This window comes from Ahaetulla prasina, chromosome 15 (genome assembly GCF_028640845.1).
Source record: "Ahaetulla prasina isolate Xishuangbanna chromosome 15, ASM2864084v1, whole genome shotgun sequence".
NCBI classification, from domain to species: Eukaryota; Metazoa; Chordata; class Lepidosauria; order Squamata; family Colubridae; genus Ahaetulla; species Ahaetulla prasina.
The window spans coordinates 9988399-10010469 of record NC_080553.1 but is presented as its reverse complement, the minus strand read 5'-3'; the positions used below and the strand labels follow the sequence as shown (position 1 = coordinate 10010469).

Below are 22071 nucleotides of genomic sequence, written 5' to 3'. Positions count from 1 at the left end.
TTCTTGATCAATGGCTATCCGTCTTTTCTTAAAAACCTCCAATCATGGAGCACCCACAACTTTTGAAGGCTAGTTTTTTTGGGGTTTTTTTTTTTGGCTGATCAATTGTGCTCACTGTTGGAAAATGTCCTCCTTGGTTCTAGGTTGCTTCTCTCCTTGGTTAGTTTCCATCCGTTTCTGCTGCTCCTTCTGGTGCTTTGGAGAAATAGCTTGACCACCCCACCCTCTTCTTTGGGGCAGCCCCACACATATGGAAACACTGCTATCCTGTCACTCCTTGTCCTTCTTTCCATCAGATGAGACATATCTGTTTCTCGCAACTCCACACCGCTGATCTTCTTTGCTGCTCTTCTCTTGCACTCTTTCGGGGGGGTCTTCTCTGCATCTTCTTCGAATCATATAAAACAGTGTACCCAGGGGTGGGGCTGCTGGGGGTTCGCAGGGGTTCGCGAGAACCTCTAGCTAAGATTCTGTGCAGTTTGGAGAATCCCCCAAATCCCACTCCTGGCTGGCCCTGCTCACCCCACCCCTCCCCTCCCATTAGTCCCCACCCAGCCCATTTTGGATGCAGGTAAGTGCAGGGCGCATGTGGAGGCTCAGGGAGGGCGAAAAATGGGCCTACTGGAAGGCTGGAAACGGGCCCATTTCCAGCCTCCAGAGCCTGGGAAGGCAGTTTTCGCCCTCCCGGAGGCTCAAGAAAAGCCTCCGGAGCCCAGCGGGGTGAGGGGGTGGGGAGTGGTGCAGGAGGCCGACTAGGCCACGCCCACCATGGCCACGCCCATCCAGCAACCGGGCAGAGAACCCCTTGCTAAAATATTTGAAGCCCATCCCTGCATGTACCGTAAAAGAAATTTTGACTCCCATTAGCGCAGCTCTTGGACTGTCCCCAAAGGTGCTTTTTCAGGAAGGCAAACATGAGACGTTGGATGCCTTGAGAACCTCTACAGTAGTGGTTCTCAACCTTTATAGTGCTGCGACCCCTTTAATACAATTCCCCACTATGTGGCGACCCCCAACCATAAAATTATTTTCGTTTTGAATTTATCGCGCCTGAAGCCGTATTGGCTAACGATCTGAACTGCTTGCGATTGCCTTGAGGACAGAGGTATTAAAGCGGAGACTCCTCCCCTATTAAGTTTATCGCGCCTGAAGCCAGATTAGGCTAGCGATTGGGAGTGATTGCGGCTGGCTTGAGAGGGAGACATCAGAGCAAAGTTTTCTCTCTTTTTTAATTCATTGCGCCTGAAGCCGAATTTGGCTAGCGATTTGAAGAGCCTGCAGCTGGCTTGTGGAGTCAACCATTGGAGCGCGATTCTTCGACTCGCAAGTATACTTCCCATATTTCCGATGGTCTTAGGCGACCCCTGGCAAATCGTCATTCGACCCCCAACGGGGTCCCGACCCACAGGTTGAGAACCGCTGCTCTACAGACTCTTTACTCCCCTTCTCTTGGACGGCTGTGCACAGGGATGATAAAACCTTTGATCCCAGCCAGCAGGAGGATATTGTTAAACCATCCTCCCTCCCGAACAAGAGCCAACAGCTACCAATTTCCATCAATTTCCCCCCCTCCAATATACGTCGGGCCCCCTTCCTTCCCTTCCCTTCCGCCTCTGTGCTTCTGCAGCCTTTTTCAAAAACCTGCCCTATGCAAATGTCTGCCGAAACAACATCCCCGGGGATCTGCTCTCGCAGAGCTTTGCTGCTGATGAAAACATTTTTAATTCTGGGTGGAGTGCAAGGAACACATCCTTCAATTGGATTTTTTAAAAAATGTATTTATCTGCCTCACGAGTTATGCGGAAAAAAATAATAATGAAAGATTGCTGAAAAAATTTGCAGGAACGGAAGGCTGGCCTGTTGTTTTTTGCAGGACCTGAATTTTTGTCTCCCAAGCGGGATTCCCGAAGCCAGCATGTGGGGCTCCCCAGGGTTTCAAAGACAGCCTTTTTATGCCAAAGCTGGCTAGGCGAGTTTTTTTGGAGAGCCAGCCTATCCAGTTTTATTTGCTAATTGGTTTGGACTCCTCCTGATTATGGCATTTCCCGATTTTCTCTTCCTGGTGAAGGAAGAGGCAAGGGACAGCAGCTTCTAAAAAATTTGGAGCGGTTTCTCTTCTTCCTGTACCGCCCTGGAAAAATATCCACCCACATCACGATAGAAACTGCAGTGGTGCAGTAGAACTGGAGCCTCTCGCCTCACAATCAGGAGTTTGATCCTAGGCAAAGGTAAAGGTAAAGGTTCCCCTCGCAAAGATGTGCTAGTCGTTCCCGACTCTAGGGGGTGCTGCTCATCTCCGTTTGAAAGCCGAAGAGCCAGCGCTGTCCGAAGACGTCTCCATGGTCATGTGGCTAGCATGACTCAATGCCAAAGGCGCACAGAACGCTGTTACCTTCCTGCCAAAGGCGGTCCCTATTTTTTCTACTTGCCTTTTTTACATGCTTTCGAACTGCTAGGTTGGCAGAAGCTGGGACAAGTTACAGGAGCTCACCCCATTACACGGCAGCACTAGGGATTCGAACCGCTGAGCTGCCGACCTTTCAATCGACAAGCTCAACGTCCTAGCCCCTGAGCCACCGCGTCCCCCTCGATCCTAGGTAGAGGCAGATAATTTCTCTCTCTGGGCATGATGAGAATGTATCTGCCGAACAAAACTCCACACTGGCGACAGGAAGGGCTTCCGGCCATGAAAACACTCTGCTAGCTCCATTTAGTTGCCCAGACTGCACCCTGCAAGGAATTATGGGGTCGTTAAAAGAAGAAGATGATGATCTACAATGTGCTACTGAAGGAGTGGTGCGGTGGCCTTAGAGGTGGAGCTCTCACCTCACAATCAGGAGGCTGTGAGTTCGATCCTAGGTAGAGGCAGATAATTACTCTCTCTGGGCACACTGAGAATGTAACTGCCGAACAAAACTCCGCACTGGCGACAGGAAGGGCTTCCGGCCAGTAAACACTGCTAGCTCCATTCAGTTGCCCAGAACTCCACCCTGCCAGGGAAGATGGGGCCGTTAAAAGAGGATGATTATGCTAGAAATTGCAGGTAGTCCTCCATTTACAATTAGGATCGGAGTTTCCGCTGCTAAGGGAAGATGGTTGTGAGGTGAACGGTTCCCGATTTCAGGGCTGCTTTTGCCAAGGTTGTTAAGCGGATCGCTGCAGTTGTTAAACGAATCAAGAGGTCGTTAAGTCAATCGGACTTCCTCCGTTGAGTTTTCTTGCCGGAAGCCGCCTGGGAAGGTTGCAAATGGTGATCACATGACTCCAGGATGCTGCAACCGTTGTAAACACCTGTCGGTTGCCCAGCAACCCAAATTTTGATCATGTGACCTTGGGGATTTGACGACGGTTGTAAGGGCAAGGATCGGTCGTAAGTCACTTTTTTTCCTTGCCCTTTTTTTACCTTCTTCAGGAGGCAACTGGGCTTTCTCGTTTTTTTTTCTTTGAAGACGTTTCGCTTCTCCTCCAAGAAGCTTCTTCACAGCTCTGACTGGATGGTGGGGGAAGGGAAGGATTTATATTCCTTGCAGACAGAGCTGGTCGTTTGCATTCCTTTAGCCCTTGAGGCTACTTGGAGGTTTGTCTGCGTCCTCAGGGCCACCTGAGTGGTGCGAACGGGTGTGGAGCCTTCGTGGAACTGCCGAAAGGATTGTGTTGTACACTGAAGAGCGATGATGTCGTATCCCTCCCCTCCCCTCCCCCGTTGAGGGAGGGCTGTTTAATTTGGACATCGATGGCCTCTTCGACCCCTCTTTCAAACCAGCGGTCCTCTCGGTCCAAAATGTGGACGTTGCTGTCTTCCAAAGAGTGGCCTTTGGTCTTTTTTTTTTATTTGCAATTTTTTTTTATTTTCCATAATAATTCCCACAATTTGACCAGTGTACAATACAATCACTTATACAACAGTCGATCCTATACTCAAATTATGCTCAATCTGGGCTGCTCGACCGCCACTCCCTCCCTTAATCCTTTCTACCCTTCTCATCCTTCTTCGACTTTCCCCACCATCCTTCTCCTCGCTTTCCTACTTCCCCTCCTCTTTCCCACTTCTCACTACCATCCTTTCTAACCCTCTATCTTCTCCTCCTTCTTCTCCTCCTATCCTTTCTTCTCCCTCCCTTCTTTCCTATCTACCTACCTACCTACCTACCTACTTTCTTCCTTCTTTACTCCTCTTTCCTTACCCTTTCCCTTCGAGAGTGGTTACCGAGCAGCCCCGACTTTACACCATTCCAACTTGTTTAATTCTACCATTATTTCTGTACAATGGCAATCACTCAATTTATAATCTTCCCCTTTGATGGCCTCTTCGACCCCTCTTTCAAACCAGCGGTCCTCTCGGTCCAAAACGTGTATGTTGGTGTCTTCCAAAGAGTGGCCTTTGGTCTTTTAAAGGCAGGTGGACTGTTGAATCTTGTCCTGATGGGCTTATTCTCCTATGCCCGTGATGGCGAGCCTAAGGCACGCGTACCACAGCTGGCACGTAGAGTCCTTTTTGCGGGCACGCGAATGGTCAACCAGCTCAGCTTCACTGCGCATGGCGTGTGTGCCTCCCGCTGGCCAGCTGATTTTTCAGGATGCACGGAAGGCGGGGTGCATGTGGAAAATGCGCGCACATATGTGTGTGGGGGGTTTGCGCACATGCGCGGATGCTGGGGGCGGAGCAGAGGGGGGGTACGGCATGCCTCCCTGATGGCCTGTTTTAGGGCCCAGGAAGCTGCAGGGAGGACTGCTAAACCCAAAAATGGGAGGTGGGGGGGGGTCGCGTGCGCATGCGCAGGGGGTAGGGGCAGCGTCGGGAGCGTGCATGCATGCGCAGGGGGGCACGCATTGCATCATGGGTGCCGGCACACGTGTGTGCTCTCGTGTGCGTCTGTGCGCGCTTTCGGCACATGACGAGAAAAAGCTTAGCCATCATTGTCTTACGCTGTACCATGCTTTTTTTTTAATTTTTATTTGAATTTATATCCTGCCCTTCTCCAAAGACTCAGGGCGGCTTACACTGTGTTAAGCAATAATCTTCATTCATTTGTATATTATATACAAAGTCAACTTATTGCCCCCAACAATCTGGGTCCTCATTTTACCTACCTTATAAAGGATGGAAGGCTGAGTCAACCTTGGGCCTGGTGGGGCTTGAACCTGCAATAATTGCAAGCAGCTGTGTTAATAACAGACTGTCTTACCAGCCTGAGCCACCAGAGGCCCATCTATCTATCTATCATCTATCTATCTATCTATCTATCTATCTATCTATCTATCTATCTATCTATCTATCATCTATCTATCTATCTAATCTATCTAATCTATCTCTATCTTTTTTTTTTATTTGCATTTATAGCCCGCCCTTCTCCGAAGATACAGGGCGGCTTACACTGTGTCAAGCAATAGTCTTCATCCATTTGTATATTATATACAAAGTCAACTTTTATTGCCCCCCCAACAATCTGGGTCCTCATTTTACCTACCTTATAAAGGATGGAAGGCTGAGTCAACCTTGGGCCTGGTGGGACTTGAACTTGCAGTAATTGCAAGCAGCTGTGTTAATAACAGACTGCATTAGTCTGTAGAGCCACCAGAGGCCCTAATGCTGAGTTTGCTTAACAACCCCGTGTCCCAAAAGCACTTTTTCAGGAGGCAACTGGACCTCTCTTGTTTTCCTTCAAAGACGTTTCATCCAAGAAGCTTCTTCGGTTCTCACTGAATGGCGGGGAAAATGGAAGGATTGATACTCCTTGCAGACATCTCGTCATTTGCATCCTTTTAGAAGGTCGTTGAGGCCACTTGGAGGTTTGTCTGAGTCCTCAGGGTCAGCTGAGTGGTGCAAATGGGTGTGGAGCCTTCTTGGCTGCAGGGTGTCTTCTGCCCTGGGTCCCTTCCTTGTTGAAGACAGGCTCAGTCCTTTGGGGATGAGTCTACGTAGTCTGCAATTTTATTCATTGCCGTTGTAACTTCGAACTGCTGCTTAAATGAATGTGTCAGGGTTCCAAGGAACACCCCCAACGAAATAAAGCTCTGAGGCTTGAGGTTCCTCAAAGTTCCAATTTATTAGAGATGTCATGTTGGCACAGCTGGGAAAACCCAAAACTGAAAGCTTCCAGGTTTTCCACACCCAGTTGACAGTTGACAGCCCTGCCTCACACCCACAAGTTCATCACATTGTCCAATCAACTCATCACACTCAACTGGATACAATCTTTAGGCAGTCTCCATCAGACGCAGGCAAAAGTCCTTGAATACGGAATGTTGTTATGACTAACTTTCGACCGCTCCAACAACAACCCTCTCCCAACTTCCCCAGCTAAAATATGTGGCAGTTAAGAAGCAAAAAGAAAATTGCCTTCCAAAACTGACAGAATGGGTGTAAAGTCAAAGACGGCCTGTCTAGGATCGCGGGGTTGTGTCCATGTGCAATTTCCGCGAAATGACTTCCGAGGTGGTTTTTTTACCTGTAGGATACAGTTGCTTTCCCCAACCCAAGCGGCTCTTCAGCATCCCCGAGTCAGTTTATCCCGACCCACAGATTGTGAGGCGAGCGGTAGTTAAACCGTCATTAATCCAGCGGTGGCTGGATTAAGTTTAAACCGCCGGATAAACTGTTTTCGGATTTCTGCCGATCGCCGAGAATCTTCGTCGCTTTTTAATCCGCTGCCGGATGGAGTGTTGTTTTTTTTTAAAAAAAAAAAAAGATAATGCCATTTCTCTCTAAATGAAAGAGTACGTTCACCCCAAGTAGCCTTCATTAAAGAAAAGCAGCTGGATGTCCTGGTTTAAATTGCTGAGTTAGAACCTCGAGCAGGAATCAAAATTATTTCTGTCGTAACTCGGTCTTGAACAGTGTTTCTCAACTTCGGTGGTTTTAAGATGGGGGGTGGGACTTAGGATTGTGTTAGCTAAAAATTGGAAGAACGAGAAATTACCTTTCCAAGATGAAATTATTAGGAAGATGATGGAATGAGTAAATTGACATTTGAAATTAGAGAACAAGAAGATAAGCAATACTATAAAATATGCGATTTATTTTACTACTGGTTAGAAGGAAAGATATGTTAGAAAAGACCCAGATTGAATAAGAGATTTATACAATGTAAGATGGATGTATGAAAGAGATGTTTTTGCACAAGAAGATATGTAAACACCCCACCAGCATATTGGAATTGGTTTGATGAGATTTTTATGTTTGTTTGTTGTTAAAAAATAAAATAAATAAAATAAATAAAATAAAATAAAAGACTTTAACTCCCAGCATTCCCCAGCCAGCCGTGCAGTAGAAGAGAGAGAAACCTCCAGGTGCCCAGAAAGCTAGAATGAAGGGCAGCTCCCGATCAGCACAGCTGATCCGTGGGTCGCGATTCACGGGCCCTAGCTGCCATTAGCTGCCTGGGGAAGGGAAGGGCTGCCTCCTGTGCTGGCCACGCCCACCCTTTCACTAGGGCTTACTTTTGGCATAGGCAGTGTTGGTGTCTGAAACCATCCCGTGAAGAATGCGTGGCCTCGCCGGCTCCTCTTCCACATTCCTGTGCTCAAATGCGCACCGGTCAGCTGGCTGTCGCGCGCACAGGAGCGGCAGACCCCAGAAGAGCGGCGTTCCAGCACACATGTACAGGCTGGCACCCGACCTTTCGGGTGTTCGTCGGGCGCGCTTCCATGCCGGTATCTGGGTGTTTGGGTGCCAGCTTGCGCATGCACGATAGATGCTGCTCTTCCGGGTATCGCAGTTCCTGCGCACGCAGAGGCCAGCAGGGCCGCGCATACCTCACGGGATGGTTTCAGGTGCCACTTCTAGCACGTGGGAACGCCAAAGTTTCGCTGACACTGGCATAGGGCGAATATTAGGCTCACTCCCAAAAAAATCAAGCTGGGACTTATTTTCTGAATACGTCGTATTTTTGGGGAAACACGGTAGTTCTCGCCAAGCTGGTATCTGTTTAGATATAGGGTAGGTTCTCTGCCACCCCAAATGACACTCCCTAAAAAAGGTATTTCTGCAATATACCGTGTTTCCCCAAAAATAAGACCCTGTCTTCTATTTTTTTGAACCTCCGAAATAAGCTTTATTTTTAGGGGGATCTTATTATTTTGGGGCGCTTGGAGCGAGACGGGGCTCCTCTTGCTGTCTTACCTGATTTCCAGCTCTGCGTTTAAATATTTTCGGGGAGGGCTTACTTTTGGGGGGAGGCTTATTTTAGTGCATGCGCTCCAAAGCTGTTAACCGCCCTGAGTCCTTCGGGAGAAGGGTGGTATACAAATACAATTAATAAAATAAATAAATAAAAGTCCAATTGGACTTATTATCAGGGGATGTCTTATTTTCGGGGAAGCAGAATAGATAGATAGATAGATATAGATACCATATTTCCCCGAAAATAAGACCCCGTCTTATATATTTTTGAACCCCGAAATAAGCGCTTGGCCTTATTTTCGGGGAGGTCTTCTTATTTTGCTCCTCTTGCCGTCTTACCTGATTTCCAGCTCTGTCTCTCTAACCCTAACCAGAAGAAATGGAAGGGACCAGCTGTGCATGTGTTTAAATATTTTCGGGGAGGGCTGATTTTCGGGGAAACACGGTAGGTTTCCTTTTGGTTTGACATATGACATAACTGAGAGTGGTGCATACAATATACACCCCAGCAGATGGAAGTCTGTCTTCTGAAGCTGGCTGGATTCTTGAGCTGAGGTTTCCCTCTCTTAAATAATTCATGCTCCAAGCAGACAAATGCATCAGATAATCTCTGCATATGGTGGGTCTGGTCACGCAGGATTTAACCCTTTCGGGAATAAAAAATGGAAGTCCTTTTTTTTAAAAAATGCAATCTTTCCTTGTTTTTCTGGGATTTTTTTTTTTTTGGTCCCCGGAAAAAAAAAATGTTTCATGATCTTGCCTGTCTAGGGTTTTCTAAAGCTTTCTAGGGTGGACTGCAGGACTCAAGTAAATTTTTTTAGGTATGAAGCAAGGGTGAAATCCAGCAGATTCTGACAGGTTCTGGAGAACCGGTAGCGGAAATTTTGAGTAGTTTGGAGAACTGGCAAATACCACCTCTGGCTGGCCCCGGAGTGAGGTGGGAGTGGAGATTTTGTAATATCCTTCCCCCAGGAGTGGAGAGGGAATGGGGATTTTTTTATTTTTTATTTGCATTTATATCCCGCCCTTCTCCGAAGACTCAGGGCGGCTTACACTGTGTTAAGCAATAGTCTTCATCCATTTGTATATTATATACAAAGTCAACTTTTATTGCCCCCGACAATCTGGGTCCTTTTATAAGGTCATTTTACCTACCTTATAAAGGATGGAAGGCTGAGTCAACCTTGGGCCTGGTGGGGCTTGAACTTGCAGTAATTGCAAGCAGCTGTGTTAATAACAGACAGACTTAGTCTGCTGAGCCACCAAAGGCCCCAATTTGCACAATTTTTTTTGACGGAGTTTTCACACTGCTAAGACTTTGTGTCTCAGGGCTGGGAGAGCTCCAGAGTGGAGCCTTTTCTGTTCAAAAGCTCCGTTGGAACAGATCTCAAAGTTCCTCTTTCCCCCAATTCCTTTGCTCTGCAAATGTTTGGGTACTTGGAGAAAAGACAGTGGGGTGCCTCGAAGCTGTGGGGCTGTGTTCTTTCAGGGCAGCTTTTGTTGCTGGCTCACACAAAGCTGTCTCCTGTTTTGGGAACCGCACGCCCCGTTGGTACGTTCTTGGCCGGTACCAGCCAGTGCTGGGACATGGCTGCAAATTGACCATGACACCAAGTCGTTTTCTCTACTACGTTCAGGAGAAGAGAAGGCAGGGGATGGGATGGGGTGCCTCCGGATGGGTGTTTTTTTCCACATCTGGGACTTTGACTCCCAGAATTCCCCAGGCCAGCATCGGCGGGGAATTCTGGGAATTGAAGTTCCCGCATCTTATAAGTCGCCAAGGTTGAAAAACACCGTTGGTAGGTGCTTTCATCTTTGTGTCTTTGAGAGGTTTGCTCTCTGCAAGCAAGCTATTTAAAGCTGTGGGTATTTAAATCCCACTCCTTTCACGCTCTGATGATGTTCCCTAGTTGGGTCGCGAAACGTCTGCAGGAAAAACAGCCAAGCTCAGAGAGCACCAAGGACCCCACAGTCCCCCCTCCTCCTCCTCATCTCGCTAAACCCCATTCCCTTGTAGCGCTAATGATGTTACTTAGTTTACGTAATGAAATGTACTCTTGCACGAAAACAAGCAAGCTCAGAGAACATTGAAGACCCTAAACTCCTCCTCCTCCTTCCCTTCCTCCCCCACCCATTGATGATGTTTCCTAGTTTGGGTCATGAAACGTCTGCAAGAAGACCGCCATGCTCAGAGAGCACCAAGGAACTCACAGTTCTCCTCCTCCTCCTCCTCCTCCTCCTCCTCCTCCTCCTCCTCCTCCTCCTCCTCCTCCTCCTCCTCCCTGCAAACACCAGTCCCTTCCAGCACTGATGATATTAACTAGTTTGGGTCATGAAAGAAGACCACCAAGTTCAGAGAGTACCAAGAACCCCACAGCTGTCCTCCTCCCCCCTCCCTCCCTCTCTTCCTCTCCTCCTCTCCACAAATCGCCACTCCCTTCTAGCATTGATGATGTTACCTAGTTGGGTCATGAAACGTCCGCAAGAAAACAACCAAGCTCAGAAAACACCAAGGACCCCACAGTCCTCCTCCTTTTCTTCCTCCTCCTCCTTCTCCTCCTCCTCCTCCTCCTCCGCCTTCTAGTCCTGATTATGTTACCTAGTTGGGTCATGAAACGCCTGCAAGAAAACAACCAAGCTTAGAAAACACCAAGGACCCCACAGTCCTCCTCCTTTTCTTCCTCCTCCTCCTCCTCCTCCTCCTCCTCCTCCTCCTCCTCCTCCTCCTCCCCCAACTCCCTTCTATCACTGATGATGTTACCTAGTTTGTGTAATGAAATGTCTGCAAGAAAACCACCAAGCTCAGAGAGGACTAAGAACCCCACAGTCCTGCCCCTCCTCCTCTCCCTTCTAGTCCTGATGAAGTTACCTAGTTGGGTTATGAAACGTCTGCAAGAAAACAACCAAGCTCAGAAAACACCAAGGACCCCACAGTCTTCCTCCTCCTCCTTCTCCTCCTTCTCCTCCTTCTCCTCCTTCTCCTCCTCCGCCGCCTTCTCCTCCTCCGCCGCCTTCTAGTCCTGATTATGTTATCTAGTTGGGTCATGAAACATCTGCAAGAAAACCACCAAGCTCAGAGAGCACTAAGAACTCCACAGTCCTCCTCCGTTTCTTCCTTCTCTTCTTCCTCCTTCTCCTCCCCCAACTCCCTTCTAGCACTGATGATGTTACCTAGTTTGGGTCATAAAACGTCGGCAAGAAAATAACCAAGCACAGAGCGCACCAAGGACTCCCAAAAATGCCTTTTCATAAAGAAGGCAACGCAAATAGCATTTCAACTACTTTCCTTGCTGTTTGAATGCCTTCATTGACAGTCCAGGGCGGGAATCCGCGTTCCGGTGCCAAGGAATATAGTAATATAGCGGGTGTGGTGTGTGTGTTTTGTTTTTTGTGTGTGTGTCTTTTTTTTTGAGCTTGCCAAGGTTGACTCGGGCTGACGCCTCGTTTGCTTGTTTGTTACACAGTCAAACGAAACCTTTAACGCCTTTTCCCCCCGCAAATCCCCCGGATCTTTTCACAGTTTGTTCTCTCTCTGGGCCCTCAAGTTCAGAAGCGTTTATTCCTTGCTGGGTTCGAGGCGAAGAAGAAGAAGACGCAGAAGCGGGATTTAATGTGTTTTTCCCCCCCCCGTCGCTTATCCAGCAGGAATTCCCCATCTTGGAGCCCATAAAAAAACAAGCGAGGGGCACTTTAAACGCTTCGAAGATTATTTCCTTCATAACTATTTGGACCCAGACAGCAAAACGGTTTAAACTGAAAATGGATTTTTTATACATTAATATATAATAATATCAGAGTTGGAAGGGACCTTGGAGGTCTTCTAGTCCAACCCCCTGCCCAGGCAGGAGACCCTACACCATCTCAGACAAATGGCTATCCAACATTTTCTTAAAAATTTCCAGTGTTGGAGCATTTACAACTTCTGCAGGCAAGTTGTTCCACTGATTAATTGTCCTCAGTGTCAGGAAATTTCTCCTTAGTTCTAGGTTGCTTCTCTCCTTGATTAGTTTCCACCCATTGCTTCTTGTTCTACCCTCAGGTGCTTTGGAGAATAGTTTGACTCCCTCTTCTTTGTGGCAGCTCCTAAAATATTGGAACACTGCTATCATGTCTCCCCTAGTCCTTCTTTTCATTAAACTAGACATACCCAGTTCCTGCAACCGTTCTTCATATGTTTTAGCCTCCAGTCCCTTAATCCTCTTTGTTGCTCTTCTCTGCACTCTTTCTAGAGTCTCAACATCTTTTTTACATCGTGGCGACCAAAACTGAATGCAATATTCCAAGTGTGGCCTTACCAAGGCATTATAAAGTGGTACTAACACTTCATGTGATCTTGATTCTATCCCTCTGTTTATGCAGCCCAGAACTATGTTGGCTTTTTTGGCAGCTGCTGCACACGGCTGGCTCATACCTAAATGGTTGTCCACTAGGACTCCAAGATCCCTCTCACAGTTACTACTATTGAGCAAGGTACCACATATACTGTACCTGTGCATTTTGGTTTTATTTTGTTATTAAATAAGAATTTTTTTTAAAAAAAACAAGGAGCTTCTGCCCTTTTATGTGTCTTTAGATGCTGGCTCCGTCCCATTTTGATTCTAAGACAGGTAGTCCTCGCCGACAGTTCGTTTAGTGACATTTTCAAAGGGTGCAACAGCCCTGAAAAAAGTGACTTAGGACTGTTTTTCACACTTAACGACCGTTGCAAGCATCCCCCTGGTCACGTGATCAAAATTCAGGCCCTTGGCAACTGACTCACATTTATGACGGTTACATGTCCCGGGGGGGGGGTCACGTGATCCCCTTTTGCGGCCGCCTTCTGGCAAACAAAGTCAATGGGAAAGCCAGATTCACTTAACGACTGGGTTACTAACTTATCAACTGCAGTGATTCACTTAACAACCACGGCAAGAAAGGTCCTACAATGGGGCAAAAAATTCACTTCGGAAATGTCTCACAAAAAATTGTGGGCTCGATTTGTGGCCGTGCGTCGAGGACTGCTAGTCCTCAAGTTACGACCACAGTTGAGTCCAGAATTTTGATTGCTAAGCAAGGCGGTCGTTAAGTGATCCGTGCCAAATTTCATGACCTTTTTTTGTGTGTGTGCTATGCTTGTTAAGGAAATCATGGCTTTAAATTCGTCACACGGTTATCAAGTGAATTCATCATTGACTTTGCTTTGTGAGAAGGTCTCAGAAGGGAATCGCATGACCCCCAGGACACTGCGACCGTCATAAATGTGAATCAATTGTCAAACATTCAAATGTAAATCACGTGACCATGGGGATGCTTGCAACAGTTGTAAGTGTGAAAAATGGCCATAATTCACTTTTTCAGTGCTGTTGTAATATTCAAACGGTCACTAAGTGAACTGTTGTACGTCGAGGACGACTTCTACAAAGAAAAAATGAATATAATGGGGAAAGAGCAAGAGGGAGGACGGAAAAGATATAAGGGAAAAGGTGGAGGGGAAACATTGACTTCCAACTCTTTTTAGCCTAATAGAATAAGATAATAGAATTCTTTCTTAGCCAAGTGTGATTGGACACGCAAAGAATTTGTCTTGGTGCAGATGCTCTCAGTGTACATAAAAGAAAAGATACCTTTATCAAGAATCATAAGGTATAACACTTAGTGATAGTCATAGGGTACAATTATTATTTTTTTAATTTGCATTTATATCCCGCCCTTCTCCGAAGACTCAGGGCGGCTTACACTATGTTAGCAATATCCATTTTGTATATTATATATAAAGTCAACTTATTGCCCCCCCAACAATCTGGGTCCTCATTTTACCTACCTTATAAAGGATGGAAGGCTGAGTCAATCTTGGGCCTGGTGGGACTTGAACCTGCAGTAATTGCAGGCAGCTGTGTTAATAACAGACTGTCTTAGCAGTCTGAGCCACCAGAGGCTCAGCAACCGGGAAACAATGTCAATATAAATCGTAAGGATACAAGCAACTAGTTATTAGTCATAAGTTGGTGGAGACGGGTGATGGGAATGATGAGAAGATTAATAGTAGTGCAGATTTAGTGAATAGTTTGACAGTGTTGAGGGAATTATTTGTTTAGCAGAGTAATGGCGTTTGGGAAAAAACTGTTCTTGTGTCTAGTTATTCTGGTGTGCAGTGCTCTATAGCGTCATTTGGAGGGTAGGAGTTGAAACAGTTTATGTCCCGGATGTGAAGGGGTCTGTAAATATTTTCACAGCCCTCTTTTTGACTCGTGCAGTATACAGGTCCTCAATGGAAGGCAGGTTGGTAGCCATTGTTTTTTCTGCAGTTCTAATTATCCTCTGAAGTCTGTGTCTGTCTTGTTGGGTTGCAGAACCTAATCAGACAGTTATAGAGCTGCAGATGACAGTCTCAATAATTCCTCTGTATCAGCAGCTCCTTGGGCAGTTTGAGCTTCCTGAGTTGGCGCAGAAAGAACATTCTTTGCTGTGCTTTTTTTGATGACGTTTTTGATGTTAGCTGTCTACTTTAGGTCTTCAGATACAATATAATTAGGGTTCTTTTTACCAATATGTAAGACTGTAAGCATTTGCTGGTTGATATTTGAAGTTGCCAAGTTTTAGACCAATCGGAAACAAAGTTCTAAAAAAATAATAATAACATATGACCTCAATTTTTTACTTTTATAATTATCTATACGATCCGTTTCTCAAACAACGAACTCATCGGCAAAACCCAAAATCAAAGCTTCGTTTGTTTTCGCCCCAAGTACCAAGTCCAAAAGCGATCTAAAGCTGTTTTCTTTTTTCTTTTCCTTGTGTTTGAGAATGCTGAAGACCAATAATAATAATTCAGCCAGGCACCATGAACTGGATACGATTCATACTTTAAACGAGGTTTGCTGCGAACTGAATCGACCTCAGCTGAAACCAGTTTACGGAAAATCAGCGTAATGGGTAGACTTTGTGAGTTATTTTCCGTGTCGTCCTGTATTTTTCTTTTCCTTGGCCCCAAATGAGCAAAAAAAGGCCCTGTGTAACTGCGGAGAACTTTGGATAGGCTTGGAGAAAAACACACACGTGATTTTTAATTTTTTTAAAATAATCCTTCTGGGTCGGCTACAGACGATCGTTCATGCATGTACAGGAGGGAGTTTGTGAGTTCGGGGTGCGGTGAACCACCCGGTTGTCAACTTCGGGGAGTTGGCAAGAGAGACGGGGAAGTAGCTGCTGATAGAAGTGTGTTTTTCACAGGCTGCGGGAGGAAAAATAAGAACTATTAGCGGAGGATCATAATTGCGTGAAACTGAGAGTAAAAAAATTGGCATTGGATAAGAGAGTTCTAAATGAGGTAGTGAGGATGTGACAACCATCAGTGCAAGTTGTTGTTGTTTCTTCTTCCTCCTCCTCCTCCTCCTCCTCCTCCTCGTCCTCCTCCTCCTCCTCCTCCTCCTCCTCCTCCTCCTCCTCCTCCTCCTCTTCTTCTTCTTCTTCTTCTTCTTCTTCTTCTTCTTCTTCTTCTTCTTCTTCTTCTTCTTCTTCTTCCCCCCCCTCCTCCTCCTCCTCTTCCCCTTTTTCTTCCCCTTCCTTTTCCTCTTTTTCTTGCCGTCCTTCTTCCCCTTACCCTTCCTCCTCCTCTTCTTCTTTTCCTCTTCCTCCTCCTTCTCCTCCTCTTTCTCTTCCTCCTCCTCTCCTTCTTCTTCTTTTCCTCTTCCTCTTCCTCCTCCTCCTCCTCCTTCTTCTCCTCCTCCTTCTTCTTCCCCTTCTCCTCCTCCTCCTCCTTTTCCCCTTCTTCCCTTTCTTCCCCTTCCTCCTCCTTCTCCTCTTCTTCCGGTTCTTCTTCCCCTTACCCTTCCTCCTCCTCCTCTTCCTCCTCCTCTCCTCCTCCTCCTCCTCCTCCTCCTCCTCCTCCTCCTCCCTCCTCTCCTTTTTCTTCTTCCTCTCTTTCTCCTCCTTCCACTTTCATTTTTCTTCTTTTTTCTACTTCTTCACATCCTCCTGCAAGCTGAGGCAAGAACCACATTCAATTTATTTTGGTTGACAACAAGTTGGGAGTTCTATTGTACAAGAATGGGCAACCAGACCTGAAAGAAGCGAGATCTCCTCACCTCGTAGTTTCATCGCTGTCCACCATCATGAGATCTAGAAACCTAGCCCAACAAATTTGCTGCGACACTCTTCACCACCTCAGGATTTTATATCTGTCACTTTCCAAAGCTGTTGACTGCCTCTCCTTTCCCGGCTCTTAATTTGGAGCAGAAATTTCTTTCTTTCTTTCTTTCTTTCTTTCTTTCTTTCTTTCTTTCTTTCTTTCTTTCTTTCTTTCTTTCTTTCTTTCTTTCTTTCTTTCTTTCTTTGCAAGGCAGTTTTCCCTTATCACAATTTTGTACATGAGGACCAAAACTGTTTTTTCCCCTCTGGGCTGGGAGGGTCAGAGAAACAGGTGTATTTTCCAGCGCCAATGACTCAGTGCTTCATTTGTTGGCAGAATGAATTTCCTGAAATAATTCCACTTGGCTGAATCAGACTCAATCTTTCTCGCTTTCTTCTTCTCCAGTGCCTAACTCTTTTAAATCTTATTTTAAGGCACAACGTTTTGAACGATGTCTTTAGCGAGAATGAGAACAGCAGAGGAAAAAGTAACACAAATTTCCAGTTTTTAAAAAACCACGCCAGTTGCTATGATAGGGTGATAGACAATATAAAAGAGAATCTAGAATAACAGAGTTGGAAGGGACCTTGGAGGTCTGCTAGTCCAACCCTCTGGTGATCTCTCTGTTTCTGTCTGTCTGTCTGTCTGTCTGTCTCTCTCTCTCTCTCTGTGTCTTTCTGTCTCTCTCTCTCTCTCTCTCTTTCTTTCTCTGTGTTTGTATGTTTGTAGATGGGGAAGAAATGGAGGTAGTGACAGATTTTATTTTCCTGGGCTCCAAGATCACCACAAATGGGGATTGCAGCCAAGAAATTAAAAGACGTTTGCTCCTGGAGAGGAAAGCTATGGGAAATCTAGACAGCATTCTAAATAGCAGAGACATCACCCTGCCCACAAAAGTGTGTAGTCAAGGCGATGGTTTTCCCAGTTGCAATGGATGGCTGTGAAAGTTGGATCATGAGAAAGGCCAAGTGTCAAAGAATGGAGGCCTTTAAACTCTGGTGCTGGAGAAGACTCCTCCGAGTCCCTTGGACTGCAAGGCGATGCAACCGGTCAGTCCTAGAGGAGATCAACCCTGACTGCTCTTTAGAAGGCCAGATCCTGAAGAGGAAACTCAAATCCTTTGGCCACCTAATGAGAAAGAAGGACTCCCTGGAGAAGAGCCTAATGCTGGGAACGATGGAGGGCAAAAGAAGAAGGGGACGGCGGAGAACGAGGTGGCTGGATGGAGTCACTGAAGCAGTCGGTGTGAGCTTAAATGGACTCCAGAGAATGGTAGAGGACAGGAAGGCCTGGAGGAACGTTGTCCATGGGGTCGCAATGGGTCGGACATGACTTTACAACTAACAACAAATGTTTATATCTGTATGGTGCACACCATTCTTCTGGAAGAATGGAAGCCATTGAAATGTTCAATTTTTTGTTTTTCCTCTTTGGAATGTGACGCCTTTGGGATAATGCTCTTTTAATAGAACATCTAAATAATAATATTTATATCTTTTCTTCTTATTTCTTTCCCCTGTAAAAACAATTGGAAAAATATAGCTGCTGTTGAAAGACACTATAAAAATACGGAAAGCTTCTTGAAATAATCCATGGTCTTGTTTTTGAAGCAAGTCTGACCTGCCCTATGTTTACATAACACAAGGAGTTGTAAAGTGAATGTCTTGTGTTTGATTTTTGTTCGGTTTTAAATTGTTTTGCGCCCGGCTGGTTACATTTATTATATTTAAAACAAGGTGAGTGTTAAAATTTAGAAAACTGGCTTAGTTTTGCTTTCTGCTCATTTCTTCAGGAGAAATAAAGGAAGAAAACTAAGAATGAGCCAGTGAGCTTCAATTATTTTGTTGGTCTGTGAAAACAATTCTGATCCGGCTGGGTTCCCTCAACATCCTAGCTAGTTGAAAATGGTGTAGGGGAGCATTTCTGGAGGTTTTTAAGAAGAGACTGGACAGCTGTTTGCCTGAAATGGTATAGGCCAAGGTTTCCTGCTTAAGTAGGGGGTTGGACTAGAAGACCTCCAGGGTCCCTTCCAACTCTGTTATTCTGTTACAAAATGTTGACCTCCAGCATTATCTCAATGGAAGTTACAAATCCATTATTCTGTTGTTCTAATTCGGTGTGTTGTGTGAACCCTGCCATCATAACCTGGATATTTTCCTTAAACCACCGTATGATTTGTTTTGATTGTATTTGAACGCAGGTATTATGTTTTGATAACCTAAGGGTAGGATTCAAGATTTTTTCCCCCAACATTGGCAGCTTTAAGAAGTGGAGACTTCAACTCCCAGAATTCCGTAGCCATCCTGTTTAACATGGGTGGACTTCAACTCCCAGAATTCTCTGCTCAGCATGGCTGGCTGTTGACCTGTCTTAAAGCGCGCTGGCTGGGGAACTCTGGACATTGAAGTCCATACATCGTAAAGTATGCTGACTGGGGAATTCTGGGTGTTGAAGTCCACCTGTCTTAAAGCATGCTGGCTGGGGAATTCTGGGAGTTGGTGCACACATCTTAAAGCATGCTGGCTGAGGAATTATGAAAATTGAAGTCTACTATCTTAAAGCATGCTGGCTGGGGAATTCTGGGAGTTGGTGCATATATCTTAAAGAATAGAATAGAATAGAATAGAATAGAATAGAATAGAATAGAATAGAATAGAATTTTTATTGGCCAAGTGTGATTGGACACACAAGGAATTTGTCTTGGTGCATATGCTCTCAGTGTACATAAAAGAAAAGATACGTTCATCAAGGTACAACATTTACAACACAATTGATGGTCAATATATCAATATAAATCATAAGGATTGCCAGCAACAAGTTATAGTCATACAGTCATAAGTGGAAAGAGATTGGTGATGGGAACTATGAGAAGATTAATAGTCGTGCAGATTCAGTAAATAGTCTGACAGTGTTGATGGAATTATTTGTTTAGCAGAATGATGGCCTTCGGGAAAAAACTGTTCTTGTGTCTAGTTGTTCTGGTGTGCAGTGCTCTATAGCGTCGTTTGGAGGGTAGTAGTTGAAACAGTTTATGTCCAGGATGCGAGGGGTCTGTAAATATTTTCACGGCCCTCTTCTTGATTCGTGCAGTATACAGGTCCTCAATGGAAGGCAGGTTGGTAGCAATTATTTTTTCTGCAGTTCTAATTATCCTCTGAAGTCTGTGTTTTTCTTGTTGGGTTGCAGAACCGAACCAGACAGTTATAGAGGTGCAAATGACAGCATGCTGGCTGGGGAATTCTGGGAGTTGAAGCCTACCCATCTTAAAGCATGAGGGCTAGGGAATTCTGGGAGTTGAAGTCCACCCATCTTAAAGCATGCTGGCTGGGGAATTCTGGGAGTTGGTGCAAACATCTTAAAAAGCATGCTGGCTGGGGAATTCTGGGAGTTGAAGCCCACCAATCTTAAAACATGAGGACTAGAGAATTCTGGGAGTTGAAGTCCATCCCTCTAAAAGCATGCTGTCTGGGGAATTCTGGGCGTTGAAGTCCACCCATGGTAAAATATGCACAGTGGGGAATCTCAGGAGGTGACATCCATACATCTTAAAAGTTGCCAGTATTGAAAAAACACTTGATTTAGAGTGTTGTTGTTTTTTAAATCTGATTTTTGACTTTCTGGGCACAGCACGCATTCCTTTATCCTTTAGCATCCTTTCCTTGTACCAAGGAGTTCAAAATAAAGTTGGTTTTCCGCCAACTTTAATGATGGGCATCTCTTTGGGGTGAAATGATCTGCCAATTTATAAATCAGGGCTTTTCCCGCCCAGCGTGTCAGATGGGGACATCACTTTCCCTTTGATTTCACGCTGGACAAAGAAATGATTGTGATAGAGAAGGAGGGTATTTTGAGCTAGGATTGTCCCTTTTTTTTTTTTTACATTTGCTATTTTGCACTGTTTAGTCTGTATCCCGTTTAGTTAGGTTGATTTGCTGGCTGGTAAATGTTAGGTTTTGCACCCTGATTGGTCTTCCTCAAGGCCAGGGAAAGCTTTGGGTGCTAGAAAAGCAGGTTCTAGTTTTTCCCCTTTATTATTATTCGTATTTTTAATGCTTTTAAAGTAATAACGGAGAAAGAAAAACAACAGGCACAAAACACAGACATAAATTATAACGCCAAGGCATAATCTCTCTCTCTCTCTCTCTCTCTCTCTCTCTCTCTCTCTCTCTCTCTATATATATATATATATATATATATATATATATATATATATATATATATATATATATGTAGGTCTTTGGTTGTTCGGGTTTTCTCCCGCGTAAAATTGGAAGTGTCTTGGCGACGTTTCGACGAAGTCTCATTCGTCATCTTCAGGCTGGTGTTTACAGCTTTGTGCTTCAGTTCAAACCCCCACTAGCAGTTAAAAGGAAGAAACAGCTGCCATCACACATTTCTAGAAGCACTAAGCTGTAAACACCTAGCCTGATGATGACGAATGGGATTTTGTCGAAACGTCGCCAAGACACTTCCAATTTTACGCGGGAGAAAACCCGAATAATCAAAGACCTACATACAAACACCCGCGAAAACCTCAGAAAACGTGTGTGTGTGTGTGGGGGGGTCTTTGGTGGTTCGGGTTTTTTCCCGCGTAAAATTGGAAGTGTCTTGGCGACGTTTCGAAGTCTCATCCATCATCTTCAGGCTGGTGTTTACAGCCGTGCTTCTAGGAGCATAAGCTGTAGAAGCACGAGCCTGTAAACCCTAGCCTGAAGATGATGAATGAGACTTCATCGAAATGTCGCCAAGACACTTCCAATTTTACGCGGGAGAAAACCCGAATAACCAAAGACCTACATAAAAATACCCGCAAAAACCTCAGAAAACGTGTGTGTGTGTGTGGGGGTCTTTGGTGGTTCGGGTTTTCTCCCGCGTAAAATTGGAAGTGTCTTGGCGACGTTTCAACGAAGTCTCACTCATCATCTTCAGGCTGGTGTTTACAGCTTCGTGCTTCTAGGAGCAAAAGCTGTAGAAGCACGAAGCTGTAAACACCAGCCTGAAGATGACGAATGAGACTTCATCGAAACGTCGCCAAGACACTTCCAATTTTACGCGGGAGAAAACCGGAACAAGCAAAGACCTACATACAAACACCTGCAAAAACCTCAGAAAACAAATGTGTGTGTGTGTGTGTGTGTGTGTGTGTGTGTGTGTATAGTAACTTTGTTTGGACTTCAGTTCCCAGAATTTATTTATTTTACTTCTTTATTGGAATTGGTCAAACAAAAACGAGAACAAGAACAAGAGAATAAAAATACAATGACAGGGACGATAGGCACGTCAGTGCACTTATGCACGCTCCCCTCTACTGGCCACTTACGTATGGAATCCTCTTTTATTCCTTAACTCTTGGGAAGATAGACCATGATTTGCAACCCAAGTATATGATAATTGTCTGTATTATAGTCCTTGACGTACCTCTGGTGGTCTAAGGTGAACATTGCAGTCACGGAAGACAATTTATAATCTCAAAGCTGAGCAGCTGGTAGAATCTGACCCTGACCTTGTTCAAAGCAAAAGCTTTTTTTTTTTTAAAAAAAACACAACAACGAATAAAATCAAACCTTGGAGTTTTAAATGTAATCCGTGCCAGCTCCAAGTCAGTATTCTCCTGCTGATCTTTCTTTTAAAGTAAGAAATAAATTGTTGCAATAAAACAAATGTTGCAATAAAATATTAAAGTTGGGGCAAATGTAAAAATAAAATAGAAAAAAAGATGTGGAACATGGTTTTGGCGTACGATAGAACATAGAGCATAGAATAAAAAGAGTTGGAAGGGACCTTGGAGGTCTTCTAGTCCAACCCCTTGTTCAAGCAGGAGACCCTATACCCATGATGGCCA

The 22071-nt window shown here is 45.2% G+C and overlaps 1 protein-coding gene across 1 annotated transcript in view; it reads left to right on the top strand.

Annotated features, from left to right (window-relative positions):
- The first annotated feature begins 1308 nt into the window (after window positions 1-1308).
- The window catches only part of SEPTIN5 (septin 5), a 47268-nt gene continuing 26505 nt past the window's right edge, over window positions 1309-22071 (top strand). The window contains exon 1 of the mRNA XM_058158427.1: window positions 1309-1327. The gene's annotated coding sequence lies outside the window, so the exon portion shown is untranslated. The remainder of the gene's footprint in view (window positions 1328-22071) is intronic.